This window comes from Harpia harpyja, chromosome 10, assembly GCF_026419915.1.
Source record: "Harpia harpyja isolate bHarHar1 chromosome 10, bHarHar1 primary haplotype, whole genome shotgun sequence".
In the NCBI taxonomy this organism is placed as follows: domain Eukaryota; kingdom Metazoa; phylum Chordata; class Aves; order Accipitriformes; family Accipitridae; genus Harpia; species Harpia harpyja.
The window spans coordinates 3,337,398-3,359,090 of NC_068949.1; the positions used below are offsets into that span (position 1 = coordinate 3,337,398).

The 21,693-nt window shown below is 37.8% G+C and overlaps 1 long non-coding RNA gene across 2 annotated transcripts in view; it reads left to right on the forward strand.

The window, feature by feature from the left end:
• Positions 1-21,693, forward strand: part of LOC128147516 (uncharacterized) — a 178,869-nt gene that overhangs the window by 96,718 nt on the left and 60,458 nt on the right. For both annotated transcript variants that reach the window (XR_008237034.1, XR_008237035.1), the window contains one exon: positions 8,155-8,301. This is a non-coding gene — a long non-coding RNA (uncharacterized LOC128147516). The remainder of the gene's footprint in view (positions 1-8,154; positions 8,302-21,693) is intronic.

Consider the following 21,693-nt stretch of genomic DNA (forward strand, 5'->3'; position numbering starts at 1 on the left):
GGGAAAGCCTGAACCATTAAGATGGAAGCTGGTTTGGAATAAGAAAAAGTACACCCTTTGCTGGAGCCAAAGAAAGTACCTGTTTATTTAAGTTGTGGTTGGCTAAGGTAAAAGCCTGAGACTGTGCAGGATTCCTCTCAGCTCATTAGAGAAGAAAAAGAATGGGGGTGAGGGGTGTCAGTTCCTTGCTACAGGGACTGCTAATGCATAAACCCTCTGACCTCTTTTTGTCATCCATAAAATCACCGCCGGACTGCTTAGCTCTCAAGATGTCAAAACTTCTGAGCATGGGTGGAAGCAGAACTGTCCGGGGAGCTTTTAATGCACATGCAAAGCCTTTAAAGTAAGAGCAACATTTGAATTTAGGCGTCCTGAAGTCATGAGGCTTCTCATTTGGATTAGAGGGGAGGGGGCAGAGGCAGTTAATGATTTTCGCTTTTGATCAGAAGAACCTTTGTAGCACTTAAATCCTTTCTAAATCCTTGTAGGGATCTGGACCATTCTCTTTTAGTTTTATTACATGCTTGATGGCCATGAAATATTGGAAGGAAATTGGATGCGATAAAGTTATAAAGAGTCTATAAATAGCATTACAGTCTTCATTATGATTCCAGTTGTGCTGCAGTTACCTGTGCTCCATGTTGAGCAGAGCATGAGTGAGGTGAACAAGCTGCTGGGAGAGGAATTCAGGCACAGGGACAATGCAATCAGTGACTACCTAGCTACCACGTAAAGGTGAAACAAGTGTACGGGGCATCCATATATCATCACCACAGATATTTACAGGTGCATTTCCAGAGGTGCTCACCTAGCTAAAGCCCCATCATGTAAAAAATGCATGAGTGGTATTCCTCACTGTACATTAGTATTCCTAATTGCAAACAGGATGAGAGCGCTGCCAGTACTTCGAAGGGGAAACTGTCCTGTTGCAAGTCAGCAGATACTGAGAGCCATTAAGTTTCAGCGAGGCCAGAATCTCATTGCGTATCTAGGTTGGCAGGGTAATTTAGGTCTCAGATGCTTTGACTCCACTATCCTGTTCATTCAGGGATTTAGGGATTTTCTTTTTTTCCAGCTGGAAGAATTAAATTTTAGTCATCTTTTTCAGCCCTTTTCTTCCTCTGTTCTACAGATATTTGTACTCACAAATTATCAGCGACTAAAAATTCCACATTTTGTTTGTGATTATATCATCCAATGTTTGGTCAAACATTATCTTAGTTTACCATCTCAGTGTAATTAGATGCTCTACACAGTAAGATAGATGCTGGAATTTTTCTGCTTGGTTCTCCTAAGGTGCGGAGAGAGCCCTTGTTGTGAGCTGTTGCAGCTAGACCAGCCACGTGTTCTGTACATTATGTATGGCTACATACAATACCCTACAGCTCTGGCAGGAGGCTGAGGGTTTGGGAAATACAGAAATGGTGAGAGGCACTAAAGAGATCATAAGCTATTTAAAACCCAAATTCTTTGGGATTTTTTAGGCTAAAATTTCAAACGGGATAGGTTAAAATTTCAAATGGGAAAGAGATAGGTTAGAAAAAACCTACAGCTGCTATACAGGTAGCATTCGAATAGCTGGCCAGTTTTATACCGATGCTTAAATATAAATAACTACAGGTATATGTATATGAGAGTTCTTTTAAAATAGTGTTCTAGGTCTTGCAAACTCCACAGATTTTGAATCTGGAAGGCCAGTTAATGTATTTAACCCAGACAGTGGTCTATAAAAGAATGGTTTAATTGCATACTAATTTTAGTCTACATTTTAGTGACATTCTAGCAGCATACGTGTTGGAAGCGCTGTATTAGATGCAATGAGAAACACAAGCTAACAGCTGAAAAGTGTTTATATCGTTCCCATCACATATTAAAACAATCTGAACAAAGACTATTGTTTCTTCACTGGCTTGTTATCAGTCCAGCCTTTGAAGCTACAAAGGACGCAGAAAACACTGGTAATGGCTGTTTTCCACAGAGTGTCTGTGGCAGATGCTACCTCCGTTTTCAGTACGCGGTCTTCCCTGTGAGCACCCTGAGCAGAAACGTTTTCCCTAATAAAGCAGGTGGTAAATTTGAATAAACCGCTTCCCACAGTCAGTCCGTCCCCTTGATCAGCAGAGGGTGACTCCAGATCTGACTCCAGTCAGTGGAGACGGAGGGCGGGGGAGGCGGCACACAGAGCGCGGCGCATCCCGCGCGCCCCCGAGGCGCGTGACCCACCCACCTGCCCTCCTCTGCCCCCCTGCCGGCGCCGACCTGTCGCGAGGCCGGCCCGCGCGCGCCCCCGCGGCAGTTGTTTTTGTTTGTTTGTTTTTGAAACGGGCGTTAACGGCCCTTCGGCCGCGCGCTGCTGAAGGGGGAGGGGCGGGGGGGGGGGGGGCCTCTCCACAGGGAACGGAACGGCTCTGAGCTTCCCCCCGCCCGAAGCAGCGAGGAAGTATCAACGCCTCCCTGTGGCTCCTGTCGTTGGAAAGGGAGGAGGAGAGAGGGACGTCTTCTTCATTGTCCTGTTTTTTTAATTAAATAGGAGGTGAATCTGAGTGCTCTTGGGAGATAGTGGCTAAAGGAGGAAATAAGTCTCCTTTAAAGGATAGCTCCCTTCCCCTTTTCCTTTTTGTTCTAACCTTTCAGAAAACACTTGAGACAAAGCACCCCTGGTATTGCAGAGGGGGTAACACACCTTATTGTTTATCATAGTCGTTATCATTTCCAAATGGGGCCGATGTTACTTGACGTAGCTCAATGCGTAAGCAGTGTTTCGAAAGTGTTTCAGAAGGATAAGGTGATGTCTAAGGTAGCATAGTTGTCAAAGGGAGCAATCCTGCTCCTTAGCAGCTCTATCTACTTCATGGGGGGGGTGGAATATTTTTAAAATATTTAGAGGAAAGGGATCGAATCAATACACAGAAACATATTTAACTTTATATTTCTACAGGGACACTGTTAATGACAAGGAATAAATAATTTCAAATTTTAATAACCTTTTCAGCAATTGTTACACCTTTGTCTTCATAAAATTGTTTCTCATCCTTTGGTATTACATAGTAGTGCTACAGATACATAGTTTGCCAAATAGTAGAAGTCTTTGTCAAATTCCTTATAGTTTAGACTTAAAAAGAAAAGATACTGTATATTGTAATTCTAAAATAAGAAAAGTTGTGCTTTATGTGGATTGTGTCACATGGTACTCCTGAATAGATATTGGACTTTGTGGTTTAATTTGAATACCTTTCCACTTTTGTGTGCTGTTTAAGCACTTAAGTTATTCTCTTGTTTTCCCCCACCTTAAAAGCTGGCTGTGTTATCAGCTGAATATAATACTGAAGAACTTAGGTAAAGGCTTACCTGTTTTAGCGGATATAAACTCTTGTTATAAAACGAATAGGATTGGATTGCTTATACAAGCTGTTATGTTATACAATCATTGTATTAGGTATTTTGAATTGTAAATATGAGGAGAAAGTCTGTTCTGGGGAAACTTACTCATTTTTCAACCATTATGCAGAAATGCTTTTGTGTGTTTTTGAGACATTTTTGAATTAGAGAATATAAAGGCTGCATGATCAGCTTCCATTTGTATGTCTAATACATTCTATGTGGTTGTCTGTTAGTTTTCACATCAGGTGCATGATTCTTGCTGTTAATGACCTAGGGTATAAAAATTCTTCCTTTCATCACTGTTCTCTCACCAGTCATGTTTAGGTAATGCTCTTCCACTGTTGCCCAGTATCAGAAGCTAAGGGTATATCTACGGAAAAGACTTTTTCAATGTTTTTTGAAACAGGTTTTTCAAAACTGCATTTCTCCCAAGGAATAGTAAATGATCTCGGGATAATTAGAATGATAAGTAGTGACTGCTATAGTTCAGGTTATGTGTCCTTAATATTGTATTTTTATGGTGATAAGAATATATTTTCAAAAAGAAAAACACTTCAAGACTGGGAGATAAAGCAGCTTATTGCATCAATAGCTCCGATGCAAAACAGTGTTTTACTGCTTTAGCAGTCCTGTTCAAGGTTTACTTAATGGAACTGCTATGGGAATACTTAAGTAATAGTGATTAGTCTGGTTGTATTCTCTGCTATACTTCCTGTATTTTTTTTTCAGTGCAATATTAGAAGAATCATGCCGCCTTTTCCTGTGTAGGGGTTCATCACTGTCTTAATACATGGAGTCATTCTTAAAATATATATAAATGCCTTCAACCTTTGAAACAGGAGGTAGGAGCTGAGGAAAAAAAAAATTCCATACTTAGAATTTTTGATTGACTGCAGGATGCCTACACCACTGAAATCCCTTGTTGTTTTTAAGGAAGTGGAATGATACTAATTAGATTTCTTTCCTTTACTTAAACTTACTATGTGCTTACTACTTAGTAAGCATTGTGATAGGCTCTCTGTTGTGCTATATTATATTATATTATATTCAGAAAAGCATACCATCACTGTTGTATTTGCAGAATCCAGGGTTTCAATAAAGATGATTTATACTATCTTTAACAACAATGGAACCTATTTGACAAGTACAATAGGAGTAATACATCAGAGATTGGTTTCTTAACATACTCTGAAATTTTGGTTTCTTTTTAGTAGGTTATTTTATCCTAATAGATTAATATAAGTATCATTCTTACAATTTTTAAACTATTTCCTTTCCACAAAACTTTTATTTTAGAACAAAGGAAATACTTAAATGTATTCACGAGAAAAGATTTCATTATTTCTGCTTTCTTTTCTTTTTCTCTGTCGTAAAGTGTTTAAGCTTTCATTTTTCTCCTGTCTGAAGTAGAAGTCAGCTGCATTATTTCTGTGGCTGAATTTAAAAAAAAAAGTTATTGATGCTGCTTGGAATTATTTGATACAACTGGTTTGTTATGATGTAGGATAATTTTGTATCACACCTGGGGAAAAAATAAAATGAAGTAATAGTTACAAGTTTATTGGCTATATATAACAACTGCCCTTTTAATGATGGTGGTTTTACTTATTCTGGTTTCTTCATGAGTTCATAGTCACTGAAGTTAGTGAAACTAGTATGAAGTTATCTGAAGTTGTCCAGGAGATAGCCATTTTGAATCCTTTAAAAATAAAGGCAGAGGAAATAAGTTACTTGTATATTAGAAGATATTTAAGCACCTCTGATACCTTTTCTTGTAGATTGTGATCTGCTACTGGAAAGCACTTGATGAAGAATTCAGTGTTTTACAAAGACAGGTGTCCCAGTAAGCATAAGGCTCAAACCATGTTGGAGAAATTGTAATCTTCAAAACGTATCACATCACTGAATATTTTTTTCTAGTGGCTTCCTCCTGTTGTTTCAAGGTGCTATGATTCTTTAGGCTGCTGTTATTAATTCATTGATGTTATTCTGACAGTGGAAATAAATAGTAGCAGCACAAGCATTCCTAGTAAGTGCTTCCCTCCGACCCAGTGTTCCATACCAAATGTCATTTATGAAAGAGGTGCTTCCACTGCCTTTGGGCACTCCAAAGGCATTACACCTTTGGTAGCATGATTCAAAAAGTTCTGCATGAAACAAGTCAGGAAGGTTTTAATAACCATGCTTTCTGTTTTGGTTTTATAGAATGTTACTCTGCTATCCTCAGTTTCTCTTAGGTGTTTCTTAAAGGACTTAATTCACTACAATTAGTGTGATAACACCCATAACAGTAATTTAATGATTATTTTTGTCTCACTAGAATTCTTAGTGCTCAAAGGGTAGTTTTGTCTGGAATTTTTCTAACAGTGGTTTTAAAGAGTTTGGATATTTTCTATATCAGATAATTTGCATTAATTATTTAAAATTGAATATATATATTGCTGTGTGCAAAATGGTGATCATGTTGTGCTCAATTTTCTGAAAGAGAAGAAAATTCAAGTAAATTCTCTAATGAATACGACACAGTTTAGAAGCATTAAATTTTCAGCAGAAAATTTTAATGTGTCGGAAGTTCATAGGTACTACCATTATTTTCTTTTTTAGTTTTGAAGGCCATTCTTTATAGGGTGACATTTTCTTTGCCTCAAAACAGAAATCTGTCGCCTACTGTGTTTTCCTTCTTGCTTTTCAGAGGGTCTGTTTAGTGATGATCTGCAGTTTTGCAAATATGTATAGCTTTAATACTTGCAAATAAGATTCTTATGTCATCCGCTGTTATTTTCAACAAAACTGAGTAGGAACGCATATGTGGCTTTATGTGATTTCTATCTCCCTCGCTTGTCCCTATCCTTAGGCAGACTGGTTGTATGTACTCTGGCCTCAAGACTGTTTTGAATTGTGCTCAGCAACCCATTCAACAGAGCAGAAGGAAAGCCCTCTTTTGTGCCTGGTATATAACAAGTTACCTGAGAGGCAGACATGACTCAAGATGTCTTATACTTCATCTGTCTGCCCCTATGAGTGTCACGCTTGGATTAAAATGTCAGCGTTGCGCAGTATTATGTAAGTTGCCATGCATCATATCTTCTGCAGGGAGCACTTAGACTGCCTGAGCGGTTCTGGTATCATGGATATATTCTACAAGTGCTAGGTCTTGTGATTGTTTCTAAATCAGCATTGCTGGGAATGGCGAAGGAGATGGAGACCTTGTGACTGTTTAACTCTCTTCTTCCAGAGAGCTCTTGAAAACATAAGCATCTTAAGTCTTGAGATGTGAGAGTTACTGAGAGTCTTAAAAGTGCTGCTAACTCTTCCCCCACTTCTTGAACACACAAAAAATCCTAACCGCCACAGGAGCTCTAGAAGAGGCTGGCAGAAACATGTGCTGGCAGAGAGCAAGTATGTAATCTGGATTAGGGTTGTTCAAATGTTCTCTTAAACATCATTAACCTGTTCTCAGTGATCAGTCTTGGCTGGATGAGTACTACAACATTCTGCTACTTTTAGAAAACTTAAAACTGGCTATGCTGTCTCAATAACTTTTTCAAAAGGAAGCATCTGTAATAAGGTACATGCATATATTAGAATAATTTTAAGATGTTTGTCATAATTATGACTAGGAAGATCTCAGAAAAAGATATTACAGTACACAACGTGCATCCTTACAACTCGGCAGCTCAATGAAACTTTTCTCTGTCAAGTATTAAAAGAATGCAAGTTCATATTATGAATTTTAAGGAAATAGAAAAAATGCAACTTCTGAGCTATCCTAAAAGTCTGCCTTAAACTGTAAACAGACTTTTTAACATTCCTAAGTTTTTTTCTTAAAATAAGTTCTCGCAGTAATGCTGTGGTTAAATGGTGCAAATTTGCTGAAATATTTAACCTAGAGTACAGTTGTCTGCCATGGGTATTCAGCTGTTTTAATTTTTGCCCAGGAAAGCCTTGGCTCATGTGCACATATTTACTAAATGAGAACCAAAGAAGAGATGCTTTATACGATTAGGGTTTTGTTTATCATTGTGAGAAGGCTGTTTCAGGTGCATCAGAGAAACTATGTATGCACCTACTGTTGCAGGCAAGATTCTGGACATCCAGGTGCACCTAAAGAAGTGGTTTGTATGAGAGGGATGTGTACAAGGATTGAAAAGAGAAAATGCAGTCTAATTCCAGCCTGCCATAGGGGTGAGGCCAAAATCTAATCTGATTTTGCACTAAAAAGAAATCGCAGAATATCTTAGCAGAATTTGGCTAGGTAGTTCACAGGCCTTCCATGCACTTTGCGCAGGATCCACCAGTAATTCTGGCAGGATGAAATGTGATGAAGTGCATGCTTTCCACTCAGCAGCAGCTGAAGAGGCTTAATGTGGAACCTAATTATCCCTCCAGCTGTGACCAAGCAGCCAGTTAGAAACAGCTGCTGTGAGAGACAGTGTGGGCAGCAGGTGGAGTAGTTGTGTGATACAGGTGAAAGAAGCTTCAAAAAGAGAAATATCTAGAGGAAAAACAGCCATGCAGCAATGGGTAGGAACAGCATGGGCAAATGGCAAAGGAAGGAAAAAATGGTCCTTGGTTAATGAACAAGAACAGAGAGGAGAGTCCGGAAATAAAGGTTCATTTCTTCTCTCTCATATGGAAGGGGAAGCGGGAGCTGCAGAGCTGAGGGTCCAGGTGTGTTTGAGATTAGAGAGACACCGTGCAGTGCAGTGCATATGACCCCTCTGGTCTTTGGGTTATGATTTTAAACACCACTTTTTCCTGCTCTGCTTTCAGGCCCACTCTCTCTTGATGGGAAGACAGGTGATCAAGTGACATCTATACCAGGTCTAGCAGTTCTCATACCATGGATTCTGTTGTGCTTGATGCCTTATCCTTTCTCAGTGATGTAAATACAGAGTGCACCAGAAGAACTTTATATGGGTAAGTGATTCTGAGAAGGTGGGTCAGCCAACAAAACTTGGACAAACATTTTTATTTGGAAAGTTGTGTGGGGAGGTTACTGAACTAAATAGGCAGTTAGTCTGACTTCGATCTCAGCATCTTGGAGGAGAGCTGAAGACAAGCTACTAAACTTGTGATTTTGCAGACTTCATTTACTTACCCCCGCAAATAGGAAACATTTGATGCATACTTCCTACTGTCCCTGTTTCCCTGTAACATTTACTCTTTTGGAAAGCTTTGTTAGGCATGGTCTTTACACTGTGAAAGCTTCCTCTTCCTTGAAAAACAAATCTGTTATTTATTCAAAACAAGATCTTGCTAATTTCCAAGGCTGCAGGTACAATATCATAGGGAGCAAGACTGACAGCAAAGCTATGCAGACTATAACATCATAAAGTCATTACGCTTCTATTAACAACTGGAGCAATAAAGAAGGCAGTTCCCTTTTATTTTTCCTCCCAAACCTGCTGGTGGCTGAGAATGCAGTTTGTACTGTGTATGCTTTCTGAAAGGATAGATGTGCTGGATTCATCCTCCACTTAGGAACTGCTACCACTTCTTCCAATGACTTCAGTAAAGAATACGAGGGGAATGGTATCTAACTCATAGAAAAGATGTGTAAGAAGCTACTATGTTAAAAGATTGGGTAATGTTTATAGTCTGCTCAGCATTTTGCCACTTGCTTTATGGCTATATTAAGTGCTTATTAAGTGTCTTAGTTTAACGTCATACACACCGTCTTTATAATACATGTTTGGATTTCACGTGTTATCTGTGGCACATAATAAGTATGCATAATAACCTAATCATTTCTATGTAAATGATAAATCACAAGATGAAGAGCTTTAACAGTTTGAAAGAAAATGAAAAATATATAATTTATAAAGGAGATTCTTCTACAGGAGATTATGGAGAGGCGTAATAAAAAATAAAAAGTTTTCTCATTTCTGGGTATGAGGTTTTTAAACAGCCCCTTCTGCAACAACTAGATTTTCATGTTCAGTCAGGGCACTGTAGTGTGCTGGTACCTTACCTCCACTCACATTTCTTTCCTCTCTATATCAGCAAGAGTGAGAGGAAGCATTTTTGAGGAAAGTACTTGGGACAAAAGGATCCTAAAGAGCTGATGGATTTATATATGTTACCTTTGCCATCATAGACATATTCTTGAAAGCTCTGAAGTACAACTAGCTGAACATGAGCAGACTGTTCAGCCTCTGGAGAACCCCATTGCCTTCAGGAGTAATCAGCTTGGGCACAGCAATTTGACCCTAAAGTGAACTTCTGAGCACAGGCATGGAAATATCACCATCTTTATCCCATTGCTTCGGTTCTAAGTGCGTGATTGTGAGAATGAGAAAAGCCAGAGTGAATTAAACCAACCTAAACAACGACACCAGCAAAATTTCCCTTTATTTAACACACTATTCTTCCACTGTATTTATCAGTTCTTTTTTACTCTTCATGTCTTACTAAACCTAAACTGAAAGATCAGAGGAAAAAAAATAAAAAGGGAGGGAGGGATCAAGTAAGTTTTCTCTCACTGAAAGGGATGACAAAGCTCCCATTGACTTCAATGAGTGCATCTCCTTTTGTGCTTTACTTTGAATCAGGAGTGTGCTTTTGAAGAAAATTTTATCATCGCCACTTACTGTGCTTTGGTTCACATGATGGAAGTGATCGTAGAGACACAAACTGAGTTCCTTTTGAGTTAGACTGAACTTAAGGGCACATTCCAGAAGTACACCTAATACACTTCAAACGAACATTCAGACCATGGGATGAGAGAAGGGCTATTCTGAAATGAAAATACTGTCAAATGGATGTAGTGTGGATATGAAGTTCTGTGCACCACTGTTTCATTTTGTAAGTCTCCTCCTGCTAGGCCACATTATTTGCAAATACAGAGATGACCAGTGAATCCAGGATTGGTCTATGTATTCTTTGTTTTGAAAGGCACTGTGCTCTTTGGTGCTTTAATAGCTTCCTTAAAAAACGTTGACTGTTGTGATGGCTTACGGAAATGGGGAGCAATTCAGTCGAGATTTAATATGAAATTGAAATTATGAGAAGGAAAGAAATATCTGAAATTAATTTAAGACTGTGATTCATCTTCTGAGTTTAAAAATACTGTGGATTATAATTTAGAGGGCTCTTGTATGGAATTGTTAGTACCAAGTACTGTGCTTGACTGGTTTAAAACATAAACGTCTTAGAGAAGATGACATCTTCAGCATGCATGTCTGCAGAACCAACTTATCACCATAGATTAAATGCTCTGCTTAGAGTTAAATAGCTAGGCTGTATTTGCCCTCCTTCTAATACTGTAATCATATCTTGTGAAGCTTCATTATTTAGTTTTGAGGGGGTTTCTAAATGAAAATTTGAAAGGAAGACTTGGACAGCTCTTTTGTGACAGGGAACAGGAACATGGTATGTGGGTTTGTGCGTTATATTAACTTTGTGCAGTCTTATAGCACATGGCTTTTTAATTGTGACCACTTAAAAAGTATATTATTAGTGATCTGAATTAATTAGAGATAATGTAAAAATCAAGGGCGTAAAAAGACATGTCACATAGCATGTGTTTGCTCATTAGATATGACAGTAACTCTGCAGGGGAAATTAATATTGATATAAATATTGAAACAGAAATAAACTGGAGAGGAAGAGAGGCTGAGCACTGTTCCTTGCCAGCATTTATAATGGGAAAATAAAACAGAAGTTAATATTGACTACAACTTCTCATACACTAGGCATGTTCTGTGGCTCAGTAGGTTCCTCCCAGTACCATTTGATTTCTCTGAGACAAATGGTGATTCCAGTAATACTGCTATGCTTCAGGCAAGGAAGACTCCATAACTGCGTCATTTTTCCTAGCTACCATTATACTACAAAATTTGTGTGAAAACTTGGAGTGTGTGCTACAACCTCCACAGCCTCTGTGGTGTAAATGAAAGCAGGAGCAGTCAGTATACATATTAAGCATTACACAAATTTCTCCATTCAATTTGCTGGCTCTATTTGTGGGGTAAGCAGATCTGTTGCTATTTCTGTGCTATTTGCTCTCTCTGGTAGCAAGCCAGCAGTTCTTGTTTACTGGGAGTAGGGCAGTGGGCTGTTGTGCCAAGTGTGTACTTTTTTTGTTGTTTAGTTTTTAACTGAGTGAATTTAGAGCTGTACCAAAACGTATATTTAAGTTGCATTTCAGAAGTATTTGCAAACGTTTTGACTAGCAGAAGTTTGTCTTTTGTTACTGTAATTGTGTAAAGCCTGGGTTGGTTTTTTTAATGTAAAAAAATGTTAAAGAGTTAGTAGTTAAATAGTTAAGAATACGAAGCGTATTATAAATCAGTGATGTGATGCTAATCTTGTCTGGTTACTGCCTGTAAGAAGTGCCTCATCTCCACTGGGATTCTCCAGTAGGACAGTAAATGGGACACAATGTGCTGATATGGTTTCCTATCATTCTCTTCAGTTTCTTTCCTTTGTTCCTACTTCTGTCTTTCTGAAACTTGAATCAGATATAAGGAACTCCCACTTCAAAAGTTCCCGTACTAACATCACTGAGGAGTTGTGAACTAACTGCATGCCATCAGTGGACTCCTAGTTTAGATGCACCTGTGCTGACTAGTGCCTTTGCTGGCTTAGTTTATGGTAGCTGGCAATTTATGACCACCTGCTAGCTACACCACAGAAAAGCTCTTATGTATGTGGTATCTCCAGTAGAAGGGCCTGTTGCTTTAGCTATGCTACAGTCACTGTTAGGGATTAAAACTTGACCAGTGCATGAAGTCTTTAGGATTTTAAGTGCCTTGAAGTAAGGAAGTTTGGGCTTTTTTCTCTTTGTGTTTATATAGCATCCCTTAGTACCACGGGGGACCTGGCTTCTGTGTTTTGCAGTGATATTGCAAACACGTGCTGGTTACATGCAAAAAATACTATTCTAGTAGTGAATAGAAAGATAACCTTCTGACCTTTCTCCCATGTCTGGTGATGGCCCGTGACCTAAAAGGTCAGGGCAGTTGATCAGAGCCACTACAATTGGAGTGCCAGTTTCCTGGATATGAGGATCTAAATAAAAACTTACAAGTATCATTATTCTCTCAGTGTAGCCCAAAATTATTTGCCAACAGGCTGGTCTTCAATTTTGCCTTTCAGGTTTGTTCCAAAGGATTGTAGAGAAACTTAATACTTTCTCTAATGTTCATTCTTGCATTCTTCTTGTTGTTGGGTTTTGGGGGCTTTTTTGTTGTTTGTTTGTTTTTTTTTCTTTAATAAAAACAGAACCTGTATTCTTTGTTAGTCACTAGCAAGTAGAGCGCCTTATTTATGTTTAAGGATAGATAAGGTTATGTGAATGTTGAAATGAAATCCTGTTTATGTTAATCTGCTGTTTAAGCTTCTGAATGTTATGACCAGGATGTTTTTTCTTCTGTTCAAAACAAGAAAATGAAAATTAAGCTATCAGCTGAAAGTTTCTACAGTGCATGTGAGATACTTCAGCAGCATAAGCAACTCTGTTACCTCTGTCCTCTTTCTAGTAGATTGGAAGGGGCATGCCTAGTCTTAACAGCAAAACCATGGGTCATGGTCACAGTCGAATTCAACAAGTTCCTAATTTGTTGTAATTTATGCTGCTGGAATAATAATGGAGTATATACTTTGTGATCAAAGGGGTATAGATTGCTGAGCTGGCTCAAAATTAGTTTCACAGAAATAGCAGGAGTGCTTAGTGCGTGAAAATTTCTGTCATTCTTATGGGGTGGAACACTGGCTTATTAATGGTAAATTTGAGACCCTTCTGATAACACAATTGAATACTGAGATGTTTGGTTGTTTGTTTTTTTAAACAGAGGTTACTTTTGTGGCTTATGGGTAAAGTCATGTGATATTACTCAAATTCATGAATTGTGTGAAATTGCCCTGTAAGCTCAGAAAGGTCAGCAGGGTACACTTGGAGAGGGAGAAGATTATTCAGTGTTTCCTTTTCTTTCTTCCCATTCATGTCTTTTTACGAACAGCTCTTATGATCCAACTTACATGTCTATCAATATCCTAATAAACTGGAGGAGTTGAAACTTTGCAAAACAGATTCTGATATCCTTTTAACAGAATGGAGGGAAATTAAGGTAAATTTTGTTGTTGCTTATATCAGAGTAGTTTTCTGTTTTGAGGATTGCCATTGCTGGCTCACATCCTCAGTGTTTGCAGAAGACAAAACAGGTAGTTCTGTCATTCTCAGAAGAAGCCTGGGAACTCTAGGTCACTGTGGTCATTCTGCTGGCAACCAGAGAAGAAGCTGTTGCTCAGCTGTGGAGAGCTGGCTCAGGTCTGGATAGAGGGAAATGTGTAGAGCCTTTTAGATGTCATAAATTTTTGTGTTCTGACATTCAGCATCCTAGTGTGTAATAAATCTGTAGAAATTTCTCATTGGTGATTACTATAAAGTAGATAAAGCCTGTGAAAGTGATTAGAATCAAGGATTGTCATGGCAAAAGGGAGCTCTAATAGGGGAAAAAATTGTACATCTGTGTACGTACAAGTATATGTACATACAAGTGAGCGTGCATGCTTTAGTTACCTTAAAAATATGCTACATATGTAGTGTCTGTCAGCTTTGGTATAGCTGCAAGGACTGTTTATTTATTCTATTGATTACCAGTGTAGAGAGGCCTATGTAGCACTGCCAAAAGTTATTTCAAAGCAAGTATTATGCACTCTACTTAGATGCTAGTGACCACTCTTTTGCTAGAGTTTAGCCTTTCCAGATAAGCCTGGAATTAACAGAATTGTAGGAAATGATTTTTTTGAGACAACTTGAATTCAGAAGCAAATACTGGTATACAGGTACTGACCTGGAAGTCAAGGAAAACACTATTTTATTAGTGGTGAAAGCTGGGTGCAGTTTCCACCTTTGCCGGTGAATGAAATCACAAACATGGCTTTCTCTTTCCATGCAGGAGGATGAGGTATAAATCATTTCGGATATTGCTCCTAAAATGAACACAGGAGTCTGCAACATTTTATGGAGATAATAAAAATTAAGGAGGTATTATATGTGATGCATATCAATCCATCAGCATCTAGCTGTGATATGATTGTGTGTATTTGACACAATTTGACAACCTTTCCTACTGGGTTTCACTGATCAAGAAAAGTCAATGATTTGGGGCCCCACAGCAGAAGATATATTTGTGCTGTATGAACATTATACCAGTTATCCAGTTTATGCTGGGAATTTAATTGTAAAAATGTGGACTTTCAGAAAATAATGCATATACAAATCTTTCTAACAAGGGAGAAAAATTGATTTTACTGGCTGTGCTGAAATTTTCAAACGTTGGTAAATGCAAACTGAGCTGTGTATTTTTCATTTGATTCCAATGCATGCTTATTATTTAATAGAATTTTCTTTATAGGCATGCTATATATTTTATTACTAGAGAGTGGGAGCGTATACTGTATTTTGCAGTTCAAGTATCATAGACACTTCATTTTAGAATAAGCAAGTATATCCAGACATAAATATGGTCATACTATTTTTGTTGTACGGTACCTTACCAAACCCTTTTTTCTTAACCCTGAAAAATGGTTTATGATTTGATATATTGGCCTGTGGCAACCAGTGCTATTCATGTCAAAGGAAATGACAGCAAATGGAGAGGAAAACATGCCAACATGCTTCAGTGCAGTTGCTACCTAATGTGTATTCATAGAGGGATATAGCACTAATGAAGGCAAATAAAAATGGCAAGATAGCTAACGAGCAGTAGGTGGACAATAGCCAAATGATAAAATGGAGCAAGAAAGAATCATCTATCCAGGAAAGCAATATGTTCTTCAAAATAGTATAGCAGTCAGGTCAGGGCAGGGGAGACTTCAGAGCACTAATGGACAAGGTCAGTTAAGAATCTTGCTGGGAACTGTAATAATGGGGTTATGAAATTCCTTATATCAAAAGAACTTTAGGTTAAGTCCTAAGGACCTCATCCAATCATTATGCGAAAAAAAATCTCTTTTAGCTAAATATCAAAGTCTTTGGATAATTTTACTTCCACTTCTAAGAGTGGAGGAGCTGATGCTTATATACCAGTCCTTTGCCCTTGCACCCTGAGGCTCAAGGCTCTAGCTCTGCATCCTTGATTCCTGTAGTCTTCAAATGGACAAAAGCATGGTTGGATCTGTCTGGCTGAGTTTTGTTCATTTTCTATAATTTCATTCATTTCAGTAAAATACAAAAGAAAGTATAACTAATTATGACAGAATAAATATGCAAACATAGAAAACAGATATTTTCCTCTAATTTGAAACATCCTTTTAAAAAAGGAAGGTGAGTAGTGAACCGGCTAGCTACAGGGTAAATCCTTCTAGGCACAAGGAAGCAATGCCATCACAGGTACCAGGCTGCTTGGCACAGGTGAGACTTCAACTGGGAAGTATTTATTGCATAAGTAAGTAGTCTTGACTGTGTGGAAAGTGTGAAAGCCTGCACAGTAATGGAATGCTGAAGGAAGGACTACTTTGAGCATGCTGTGTTCCCTCCAGATTTCCTGCTTCCTGATTACTGCCTGGAGCCCCTTGAATCAATGTGGGTTAAAGCAGCCTAAGGTTGCTTTAAGTTCCCATGTGACCCAAAGAAGCATTCAGACTGTACTGTAATATATGGATCCGTGATTGCTTTCTACTTTGTTTCAGTCAAGCACAGCTCTCAAGAAATAAAGCACCTACAACATAATAACTTGTAATGGCATTCTGCCTGGGGATTTACCTCAGCTCTCAGTTATTCAGCTTGAGAAATGTGTACTGGCTGTATATGTTTATATAACATGCTTTGTAAAAGAAAATATCTGAAGAGGAATTATCAAAGTATAAGTAGACTGCTACTGTGTTGGAAACCATTTTCTAGATTCTGGTCTGTATCAGTGGAGGGCCATCGTGAAGTATAAAGTGGAGTGTTTTCTCTCCAAGATGTACGTCAAAGGAGAAGCTGCCCTTTTGAAAATGTGCCAAAGGTACCCCGTAAAGCTGGATTTCTTGAAAGCACTTGACCTCAGCTCAATGCTAATGCTATTTAAGTTCATGGGAACAGGACCAGGCCAATAGTGAACTCCTCTGAAGGGTTAGTCACCTCCACGTCCCTAGCTTCTACCATTGTGCTACAGAGAGAAGTCCCAAGAGGAGTGTTAGGCAGCTGTTCTGATATATTCTGAGTCCTTTTTAGGACTTTAATAATAGATAACTACAAGTCACTCTGAACTCTGCTGTTCATAAACCATTTAAGCTGTGTTCTAGCAGTTTATGCCATTTCTGAACTCGGTGAAGTACAACCTTTCTTCAGTTACCAAGGTGGCTGGTAGCTAGTCTTTTTAGTCTATTTCATGGAATGTTATATTTAAGAGGGTTTAAGCAGATTTTTTTTTACTAACTGGGGGAAGAAAAACCACCAAACCACCTCAGCCCAAACTTCCAGAAACTTTATTTTCATTTGAACCTCCTGTAATCACTGTATAAACTTTTTTTTTTTTCTGTCACATAAATTGAAAGAGGGAACAAAGTACTGTGGTAGCAATATTTCATTCTTAAGAGGAGAGAACAAGGAAGGGTAAGAAGAGATAGTTTCTAAAACCTTATGACAGTCTGCAAATCTTACAAGTGAACAACTGAATACCTTTTCTCCTTGAAGGCCAACTGGCTCTTGTCTAATCTCTCATGTTTTTATGTGTTCCTGTAATGGGATCCCTTTTAAATGGTGTAGCGTCCAGCTCTTACTGTTTTTTTGACCAGGTTCATATATTGTGGCTTCTTTTTGTTCCAGCTGCTTTAACTGATCATCTACCAGAATGTAAAGTAGCACTAAACAAGAAAATCCTTTGTCACTGCAATCACTCCCTCCACCACTCAACCTATCTTAGTATCATCAGTAGGATGAAACTTGTTTTAATGTCCCCTCTATTTTTCCTGTGCTAGTGCTCACTTACGCTCTGTCACACACGCTCTCTCCCTCTCTCCTTCTGAATTCTGTCTCCCACAGTGCTGTATAAAATCATAAATGCAGCAAGAAGAGTTTAGATACCTAATTAAGACTCTCTTCCTTTGCACATTCATCTAAGACTCACTGGTTTTCTTTCTCCTTTGGCCCAGGTACTGTTTTTAAAATGGTCAAAGCTTCCTAGTGAGTTTTATGGAAATTTTCTTGTATAAGGAGTAGTTTCTTCTCTCTGTCAGTTTAAATAAATTAGACTTTTAAATTTACAATATTGCCATTTATTTTTAATATGTAAGACACCGTGCTTTGTGAAGGAGAAAACTGCAGCTTTTAATTACTTAGTATTTGTTTAATTTCCTAGTAATCACTACAGCAAATTCTGATGTGTCATAGCATATTTACTTTCATTTTTTACCTTATTTCCTATGTTTGAGTTAGAAATGTATTATTTTGCCTTTTGCACTGTCATTCTGGAGTTCTCAACCATGTGGTGATGGTGGCAGGATTTTTGAATAATGAGCATTGTCTCTTAAGGAAAATAGATTTGTATTGTGTTCTGAAACGTTATCATTACTTCTTAACAAATATGTAAAATAATGTCATGAAATAAAGTTCTTTGGCAGGACCTTGTTGCACAACTGTTACAAATGTGAACAAATGTGATAAGGTGAACAAATGTGAGATGAGGACCTGCTATGATCAGAGTATACGTAAACTCAGTGCAAAGGGCAGAGCCTGGGAGACAGTTTATAAAATTCACAGTCAGTCACTGAGTGTGTTTAAAATAATTCAAGGAAAAGGCATAAAACTCCAGAATTAAAACCAAACAAACAGGCAACTAACACACAAAAAAACCCCAAAACCAAAAACCCCAACAACAAACAAACCACCCAGAAAATGAGTGAGGTTTTTTCATTATCTACTGTCAGATCTTTCTACAGGAAAGCTTTGGAAGCTTTCATATAGATTGGATTGTCATAGTCCCATTAAAGGTACCATGAATGGTGCATTTCAAGGAGAGCCTCAAATTAGTGTTGCATTAGCTGCTTATGGAGTGTCATGATGTACTTAGAAATTGAGCTCCAGGGGAGTGCATGACTCCAATTGTGAGTACTCAAGATTTATGCAGTCCAGAAAACACCCTCAACCTACACAGCAAGGCTTGCAGGTTATGTTTCTCTAATAAATTTAGGAAGAATACTGTTTAATTTTACATACTAGTAGAGAAGATAACATTCTTGTGACTCTTTAGCTGCAGTACAGAAGAGGCTGACAAGTGTAGGGAGCTATACTTTAAAAAACACGTTATTGGAGGCAGTAATATGAAAGCCTGGAACGAACAAACTTCTTCTGAAACTCAGTGAAGTTCATAGTACTGTGTGGTGAGTAGTGAATAGAACGTTGCCAATAAGAAAATGGAGATTAGTTTAGCGGTGCTCTACAACTTAAGTACTGTGAGATGAGATAACAAGACACAAAACATTTTCAGAGAGGATATTGGTACAGTCCTCATGCGATAGTATAACCAAGATTGGGACTAAATACAGGTGAGGAGTGCATTGCTTGGAAGGCACTCTTCAGCCCAGTTGTTTAAATGGCACCATAGAGCTAAGTCCAGGGCTATACATAGTCTTCTGATTTAAATTATTTTAAATATCTCTCTCTCCTCGGATTGAATACATACAACAATGCCCAAGCTTGTCTGGTTGGGACAGAGACTCTTCAGAAAGTGAGTTAAAATGTTAAAAGAATATGACTAATTAAATTGGTGTTAAAAATAAAATGGAAGCTATTTAGGCCTAATATGTAGAGTGTTGCAGTTGTATTACACTGGTCACAGATAGAGTTGTTTGAATAAATGTCTTTAGGATTGCTGTAAGATATGTGAAGAAATGTAGGAAAAAAGAATTGAAAAGCTTACTTTGGTCATAGAAGTAAAATTTGGTTAAGGAAAAAAAATTATTTTAGAGAGCAAAGCAAAACAGGACCATCATTTTCAAATTATGTAGTTGTTTTGGAATATTAATTTGACTTTCATGACATTTTATGACATCTTTACTGGAATATGCTTCCATTAAGCAGCAATCACGCAGGTCAAGTCAATATTGTTAACTATGAGACAGAAAGGTCTGAAAATGGGATCTGTCAATATGCTTTCTAAAAACTCCATGGAATCAGACCAAAAGTTGTGATTAGCACAAGTCAGAGGCCATCATTGTTAAAGACGTCGTCAAAAGGGAACTGGAGTACCTACCATGGTAGTGGCTGACATTATCAGAGGAACCAGGAATTGTCAGAAATATAAATATGTAAATAAGATAAAGAAAACAAATCAATATAATGTCCAGGGAATTGACATCTCTTCAAAAAAAGGATTTACTGTTTCCCCAGTGGTAATTGATGACTGTAAACCACAGTGGTATTCTGAGAAGCTGTGCTTCCCAGAATATATTCCCAACATAACTTGGAGAAGAGTAAGTAACATTTAGTCCAAACTGTAGGAAGAAGGGAAAGTTGTCCTGAGGATGAGATGCTGTCCAGAAAGGTCTTAGGCAATCCACAATCATGTAGTATGTGAATCTTAGGGTATATTGGGATAAAGCAAAAAAGTCACAGACCACTAAAAAGTGATTTGTTTGGTAATGACTGCTTGGAGAAAGTAAATTATATTTGGAAAGTAGGAAAGACATTATTGTTCTTAACTTCTGTTTTATGTTATGAAGTTATCCTGAAAATCTGCAGTGCTTGGTATCTGATACTTGTTTGGTATCACAGAGCTTATTTGGGGATTTGGCAAGGCAAAATCCCAGTTTTAAGAAGTTAACTTGTAGATCAGCATGGAACTGTTACTATTTTAATATAGGGGTTTTGAGATATTGCAGCAGTAGGGAACAGAGATCTAAAAGTCCCCGCTAATACTGTTAGGAAAAAAGGTATTAATTCAGATTTCTGGCTAACAGAAGAACACTTCAGAAGACATTACAGACCACTTAGGAGGAAATGACTGTGTCTGATTACTTAGGATCAAAAAGGAATTATGTTAATTTGAAAACACTATTAATGGTAATTAAATTGCCTTCCAGTTTCTGAAATTAAAGATAATCTGAGTTGGAGAAACTGAAGTGATTATAGAGGCAACTTTAGAAGGTCTAAATAATTATAGCTTTCAAAAGCATGAAGTAGGAAGGGGAAGGCTACTTTCTTTTACTTGTTGGCAAAATGATACTTGCAAATTGAGACTTAATAATAGCAAACAGGAACATCTACCTTCTCTGTTACTACCTATCCCTAATAATTGTTATTAGAATGAGGTTGTTTTTAAATGAATATCATACTCTCAGATCTTAATAGCTGCTGCTTTAAATTTAGCTGAGAGAGAGGAATATGGCTCAGAAATAACTACACTAGTATTTGCTGTTAATGTCTGTTCATTTACTGAGAACAGTCACCTTCAAATCCATGTTTTGTATGCCCTTTTTTAATCTTTCCTTATTTCTGAGGGGGCATCATATTTTCAAATACTTACGTTCTAATTTAGAAAACTTAAGGTACTTTTATGAAATAAAAGATGATTGTGGTGGCAGGTGTGAAATGAAACAGCAGTTGTTGAAGTAACAAAGCTAGTTTGTCATTTGGAGTCATTAATGCTGTATATGCCTTAGCCCCTCACATGCAGCTATAAAGGGATAATACATAGTAAGTGCCGTTAAGTATCTGAGGTATAGAGGACAGCAGCTATTGTAGTGATAATCCAAATTTCACAACTTCGGGCTTCCGCCACATATGCTAAGGCTGATCTCATAAAAGTGTGTGATGATAGAACTGCTAATGTAGTTGTTTCAGTTAGGTGAGTATTACAATGGTAATTAAAATTACTTGTATTAAAAATGAGTATTAAAAATAACTGGTAAATTTGATTATTACAATCGTGATAAAAAAATTACTTACATTGCACTCCATATGAACTGAATTTCAGTTCATTGAGGTTTGGAAGGGCTGGAAGAAAAAAAATTAAATGCTCAGTTGAAGGTTCATTTGCTGTGAAGAATGAAATTACTTGGTAGAAACAGTGCTTTGGAAATCAAATCTCTGTTCCTTGAAGAAAGAGGGCTAAAGCTGTTTTAAACTTTATTTTGCTCCTCCTTGATTGTGAGCTAAGAGGTGTCCAGCACAACTTATGTGCCAGTTACACCAGCTGCGGTAACTGAAGGGCTCATGCCTTGAGGACTGCTTTGCATGCTTGCACTTTATGCTCAGTATGAAACTTGCAGTATGCAACTTGGAGTGGAATCTGAGCTTGATGTGAGTTAAGTGAAACCAAATAAAAGGTTTGAGAATAAAGAACTTGAGCTATAGAATTATTTTTTCCAAGTAATTTGCAT